The following is a 6,060-nucleotide window of genomic DNA, read 5'->3' as shown; positions in this document are numbered from 1 at the left end:
CGCCCCCTGGTTCAACGATGACCTCAAGAAATCCGAGAAGCTCTGTCGTTCCCTTGAGAAAACTTGGAAAACAGACCCAAACACTATCACCCAAGCCGCCTTCAAAAACGCCACCCGCAAACACCACCAACTAATCCGGACAGCCAAGAAATCAGCACTCAAAGACCGACTAGACAACAACGCCCACAACAGCAAGGAACTTTTCAACATCATCAAAGAATTCACTAACCCCACCGCCAGCTCTAACGACATCACCCCCTCTCAAGTCCTCTGCGACTCCCTCGCCTCATTCTTCCATGACAAAATCGCCGGCATTCATAACAGCTTTGACAACCAACCCGTAAACCAGTCCACCCCACTCCCCTCCGAACCTGTACCTCCTCCGAATAACCTTTTCGACTGGAACCCAATCACCACAGAAGACACCATTCGCCTGATGAACTCCATCCACTCAGGATCCCCTACAGACCCATGCCCCCATCACATCTTCAACAAAGCAGACTCCATTATCGCACCCCACCTCCGAGATGTCATCAACTGCTCCCTTAACTCCGCCACATTCCCAGAAAGCTGGAACCACGCCGAACTCGGTGCCCTTCTGAAGAAACCCACAGCTGACCCCACCGAACTCAAAAACTACCGCCCCATCTCGTTCCTCCCATTCCCTGCCAAAGTCATTGAGAAAGCCATCAACAATCAGCTCGCCGCCTTCCTCGAAACCAACAATTCACTCGACTCCTTACAGTCTGGCTTCCGAGCCAAACACAGCACCGAGACCGCCCTCATCGCAGCAACAGACGACATTCGAACACTACTGGACAACGGAGACACAGTCGCCCTCATCCTCCTTGACCTCTCCGCAGCCTTCGACACAGTCTGCCATAGCACCCTGATACAACGCCTCAGAAACATCGGAATTCAAGGAAAAGCATTGGACTGGATCATTTCGTTCCTCGCTGGAAGAACTCAGAGAGTCCGCCTCCCCCCTTTTAAGTCAGAGGCCACCGAATTCATCTGCGGCGTCCCGCAAGGATCATCACTCAGCCCCATCCTCTTCAACGTCTACATGAGCCCCCTCGCAACCATCGCACGCCAACACAACCTCAACATCATCTCCTACGCTGATGACACCCAGCTGATCCTCTCACTCACCAAAGACCCAACCACCGCCAAAACCAACCTACATGAAGGGATGAAAGAAGTAGCCGAGTGGATGAAGCAAAGCCGTCTGAAACTAAACTCGGACAAAACGGAAGTCCTCATCTTACGTTCATCCCCCTCCGCCTGGGACGACTCGTGGTGGCCAACAGCCCTAGGAAAAGCCCCCATACCGACGGACCACGCACGGAACCTGGGCATCCTCCTGGACTCCTCACTCTCGATGACCAGACAAGTCAACGCCGTCTCATCTTCATGCTTCAACATCCTACGCATGCTCAAAAAAACATTTCGCTGGATCCCCACCGAAACAAGAAAAACGGTCACCCACGCACTGGTTACAAGCCGTCTGGACTACGGAAACACCCTTTACGCCGGTTCCACCGCAAAACTGCAGAAAAAACTCCAACGCATCCAAAATGCTTCAGCCAGACTCATACTAGACATCCCCCGCACAGGCCACATTTCCGTTCACCTGAAAGACCTTCACTGGCTTCCCGTCAACAAGAGAATAACGTTCCGTCTCGTCACCCACGCACACAAAGCCCTATACGAACTTGGACCTGATTGTCTCAACACGCGCCTTTCCTTTTACACCCCCACCCGCCAGCTGCGTTCATCCAACCAAGCCCTCGCCGCTGTTCCGCGCATCCACAAAGCCACCATGGGGGGAAGATCCTTCTCCTACTTAGCGGCCAAGACCTGGAATTCCCTTCCCATCCACCTCCGCCTTACTCAAAACCACCTAGCCTTCAGAAAACAACTTAAAACCTGGATATTCGATAAGTAAACCTCCCCCCCTCCTCAAGCGCCTTGAGACCCTATGGGTATGTAGTGCGCTATATAAATCCTGACTTGACTTGACTTGATATCTAACAGTTCCACATCTAGCTATGTGAGGATATGGCACAAACTGGAACAATGTCCCCCACTATGAGAGGCATTAATAGTTATGCTTTTGAAACCAGGGCAGTCGACCGATTTCTGCTCCTCTTTTAGACCATTGACGTTACTTAACGTTGATACCAAGATTTATGCAAAAATACTGGCCAACCGGCTCGCCCCATTGATACCATTAGTTGTCCACCCGGAGCAAGCAGGATTTGTCCCGGGAAGCAAACTGACCCGGAATCTAAGAACTATATTTGGTACAATTCAAAAATTAGATCCTGTAGTCAAGGCGGCAGCAGTCTTCTTGGACGTTGAAAAAGCTTTTGACTCTGTGGAATGGACATTCATGATGGTGGTATTGAAGAGAGCTGGAGTGGGATAGGTCTTCTGCAAATTAATTATGACACTGTACAGCCTGCCTACAGCTAGGATACATCTGGGCAGGACAGTCACGTCCCCGATTACTATTTCCAGGGGGACGTCCCAGGGCTGCCCTTTGTCTCCATTGCTATACACGCTGGTGGCTGAACCTCTAGCCTGCACCCTCCGGGAATATCACAGCCACAGAGATTTGCACTTCCCAGGCTATCAATTAATTATTTCAGCACATGCTTATGATACCCTGCTGTATGGCCAAGATCCAGCGTTACATATTAAACCCATTCTTGCGGAGGTGGTACAGTTTGGGAGACTATCGGGACTTAGAATCAACTGGGATACATAATTAGTTTTTCCGCTAACGCCCATGACAACCCCAGCCAGAATAGATTTCCCAATGCAGTGGACGACAGATCCTGTCCGCTATCTAGGGATGCAAATCCACATGGATCCAGCTGTCGTACTGGTAGAGAACTACGGAAGAGCCATCTCAAGATTAGAGGAGGACGTCAACAGATGGATAAGACTTTCCCTGATAGAGCGGGTCTCCCTGATGAAGATGGTGGTCCTCCCCAGATTCTAATTCCTTTTTGTCAATATCCCTATACTACTATCACGCACTGTGTTTGACAAATTGCGTTCACTCTTAATCAAACTAGCCTGGGCCAGGAAGCAGCCAAGGGTCCGTTTGGAAACCCTGACACTGCCGAACTCTGGGGTTTGGGGGCGCCTGACCTAGAGTTGTATTACAGAGTAGCATAGGCCTCTAACGCTTTTGGTTGGATACATGGCCCACAAGACTCACCACATCTGCATATAGAAAGAATAGCAGCTGACCCAGCTGATCCCACAGATCCTGTTTAAGCCTTCCACTCTGCGACACAACATCCTGGATTCTCTAAATACCACTACGTACGCCTGGCGTAGGTTGCAAGAAGCTCAAGCGGGTGCGCTAATGTATTCAGCGTTAACGCCACTTAATTGGTGCACCTGGTTGCCAACTGGTAGAGAGAAGGATGTGCGACGCACAATGACATGCATAGGCATTCTCAAATTGGGCGACTTCTTTCAGGATGAGATAGCACACAAGTGGGAGGAACTGATTGAGGAGATGCTAGGGCTCTCGCCTTCATACCAATTCCACTTCCTAAGGGATAGACATGCATGGTGTGAACTACTTGGCGATGACAAGCAAGAACCCACCGCAATGCCTCACATGTCATACAGGCAGAACCCCCTGCAAAATTAATAACTATGCTATACTCTGCTGTGCAAGAACCTAGGAAGGCGCAACTCCAAAAGGCCAGGCAAAACTGGCAGATAGACCTAGACTTGATTATAGATGACAAATGTTGGGCATATTGCTGTGAGGACGAGATGTGTATCCCACGCCACTGCTTAAAACACTAAGGGGGTCATTAGGATGGTGGGCAGACTTTGCCCGCCCGCCATCCTCGTGGTAATAGGGACCGCCCACCATAATGGCGGGGGTCCCGTGGGGGGTATTAGGATGTGCCCGCCACAGTGGAGGGCACATCCTGTATTTTTAGCATTGTGGTGGGCGGTGCTCTCTGCACCGCCCACCACAATGCTAAAAATGCATTGCAGTATTTGTATTTCAAAGCAGCAGGCACCGCGCGGTGCCTGCCGCTTTGTAAATGCAAATGAAGGGGGTACTACAGGTACCCCCCTGTGTGCACCCCCCACCTCCACTCTGGGGGCCCACAGGGGGCCCCCAGAGTAAAGACCGCATGCCTTTCCGCATTTTCAAAAGCCCATTGTAATATGGCTGGCGGTATCTGATAGACACCGCCACCATATTATTCCTTTTCCGCCCCGGCCGCAAGGCGACCGGGCGGAAAAGCGGAGGACGGTCTTTCCGTCCGCCGAGGTCCCCGCCGCCATACTAATATGGCGGGGGGGAAACTAGTGTGGATGTCAGGCGGATTGCCCCCGCCAGGCTGGCGGTGGCAACCGCCAGCCTGGCGGGGGCAATTCGCCCGACATCATAATGGGCCCCTCAGTATATTAATAGGGTATATTACACTCCTAAAAGATTGTTCTGTTACGGGTTACAAGACTCTGCAAGATGTGACAGATGCTCAGAGCAGGAAGCTGGGTTCTTTCATCTAGCATGGCAATGCCCAGATGTCTTGGCGTTCTGGAGGAGGGTCTTTTCGGTGTTGAGTGACATCGTTGGGCAGCACCCGGAATTTAGCCCACTGGTGGCCCTACTGGGCTATGACACGGAGATAGTAGCCAGTTGCAGAAAGCTAGTAACAATAGGCTTATTACTTGCGAAGCGTACAATAGCCATGTGCTGGGCCAAAGAGCCAATACCCCTAATCAAGGATTGGAACGCTGATATGCCATATTGTAATATCCAGTCAGATACATACAACGAGCTACTCCCACCACAGAGCCGTCCCAATGGCTTTTAGGGACTATACCAACAATATTTGATCGGAAAGAAGACAGGGGGTTCTGTTGAGTAGGGCATTTAATGGTTACCTTGAAAAATCGAAATTATATGATATTCCACAATCAAGCTTTACTTTTAATGCTTATGTTGTTGACCATTGGCAACACTGTCCGATAACTTGGGATCTATCAGTCCCCTTGGACCGACAATGTACACTAGGTCCTTATGCATGACTACAATAATATATGAACAATAGATTATGTAACATGTCAAGATAATGATGATGGGTCTGCCTTGCCCGGTTTGTTTTTGCATGTTGTGTTATATATTAACCATTTCTGCACATTTATTGTATTATGTAGCCTTGCCTGTAAATGCAATAAAAAAATAATTAAAAAAAATAAATTACACAGATGAGGGACATCTGGCAGAGGGGTAGCAGGACCCAAAGTACAGTAGCCCAAGTGCCAGTAAATTAATTGTACATGTAGCCTGTTCTGTGAGGTATTACATTTTACATGTGTAATTAAAGTAGTTTTCTTTATCTAAGTAAAGCAATTGGTTGGACAATCAGATATTGCCTTGCTGGGATATGGTTGAGTTTGGAGCTTACGCACCCTCACACTAGCTCCGAGAAGCCATTGAATGGTCTCCGTCACTATCACTGACAGTTAAGTGTTAAAGGGAATGTACTTGGCCCAGTTTTCCAGAGCCGTAGTAGGTCGAACTCTGGGACAGCGGGGGAAAAGGACTCCAGCCCCCACGGCTGAGAACCAGCAGCCCCTGCTTGCCCACAGGTTCCCCCGAACGGGGTATGATATCTTCCTTCTTTCCAAAGGCCTTAAAAACCTGGCTTGTTCCACCAGGCCCCACATTCTAACCTGATCCTTCCGCCTTGACCTGCCATTCTTGATCTCTTTCGAGTTAATTCTCCCAGATTCCATTCTGAAAAAACAAGTGCTCTTACTAATTCTAAACAAATAAATTAAATAACCACAAGGGGACACTGGCCAGTGGCACAAGATCCTAGCTTGTATGGCTCAAGAGTTTTAGCATAATTTGAGTGCATTCAACTGCAAAAGTTGAGGAAGGAGGTGGTCAGCTTCATAAATGGTCTAGAATATACATTAAAGAGGGGGGGCAACAGAGGCGCCTTGACAAACTCCTGTCATTGAGTCAAAATGGTGGGAGCGGAGGCAGTACAGGGAAGG

This window comes from Lissotriton helveticus, chromosome 3_1, assembly GCF_964261635.1.
Source record: "Lissotriton helveticus chromosome 3_1, aLisHel1.1, whole genome shotgun sequence".
NCBI lineage: Eukaryota > Metazoa > Chordata > Amphibia > Caudata > Salamandridae > Lissotriton > Lissotriton helveticus.
Note: the sequence above shows the minus strand (reverse complement) of the source record.